The sequence below is a fragment of the Bombyx mandarina genome, chromosome 06, assembly GCF_030267445.1.
Source record: "Bombyx mandarina strain Sakado chromosome 06, ASM3026744v2".
Lineage (NCBI taxonomy): Eukaryota > Metazoa > Arthropoda > Insecta > Lepidoptera > Bombycidae > Bombyx > Bombyx mandarina.
In genome coordinates this window covers 907,864-909,098 of record NC_143213.1, presented here as the reverse complement: position 1 = coordinate 909,098, position 1,235 = coordinate 907,864, and positions in this window count along the sequence as shown.

The following is a 1,235-nucleotide window of genomic DNA, read 5'->3' as shown; positions in this document are numbered from 1 at the left end:
GAATTTTTATCATTACTCCGTTAACCTCAAGATATCAGTGACCTCAAGATGTAGAATTAACTTTTTTTCTAATGAGGCCCGAGTTTACAAAAGGTTAATTTTGACACCGCTGCCTTCAACAATATCCCTAGGCGGCGAATACCCCGATCTCTCAAATCGTTTTGAACTGACAAGTTAACGATAAAATTAATAAATTTCGCGTAACTATAAGTTCAAAACATTTTCATGTACGCCTGTTATATTGTTTACGGTTTCAATAAAATAAACAATGTACATTTGAAGACGCGCAGTGCATTGGTATCGAGCGATGACACTGTGTTGGTATTTGAACACTGCAGGCAGGTAACAATTTTTGTCATTAGACACGCATTTAAGAATAATTCACGAATGACTTCCATGAATTCCGGTGGGAGGTTCAACGAAGCAGTGCTCTTGCTAGAGTTAGTGTCAGCAATTCTCTCGAGTTGAGCCCGGAAGCTCACCTACCCGTCCGAGCGTAGTCGAAATAGCCCCTTAGCTAGTAGCTATTAGGTAGGGAAAAAAACAGAATAACTTCCACGATTAAGGAATAACATCGTGTAACAAAAATCAAACCCGCAAAAGTTCTAATTATTAGAGGTAGGACGTCATGTGACCCCGCACGGGTAGGTATCATCACTCTGCCGCGATGCCGCGTGGCGTAATAGTAATGGGTTTCGGTTTGAACCGTGGTATAGCCGTTGTATTTGTGGGCTGTGAGCTTGTTCATAAAACTACGTAATAAAAAAGAATACCCTTGCGGAGTTACAGGACACGCCACCAGTTTTATCGCTTTGATTTTTACAACATCATTGTACTTATTCCTTCATGGTGGAAGTCATGTGTAAACATGTTTTTTACATGCCAAAGATTTTGACACAGACAGTTGCATCGTTTGATGACGAATTCTATGACTATTACCCATCCCTTAAGCTCCGAGGTATTAAAATTCAAATTTAAACAACTTTTAATTTTTTATGACATTTTAGTGCTACATTGATCACTCGTTATCATGCGTAAGTTTTTAAAACAAAAATTTCATTCAACAAATACAACTAAATAATTTATTTACAATATTAGATGCATGATAAGGTACTAACAGATTAGACTGATTTTTTGCACTGAGCACCATTTTTTCTTAGTTTATCACTGAAAATTTGGAACTTTGAAAAAAACCTTTCCAGTCGTTAATTTCAAGTGACAATTTCTCTAAAAGT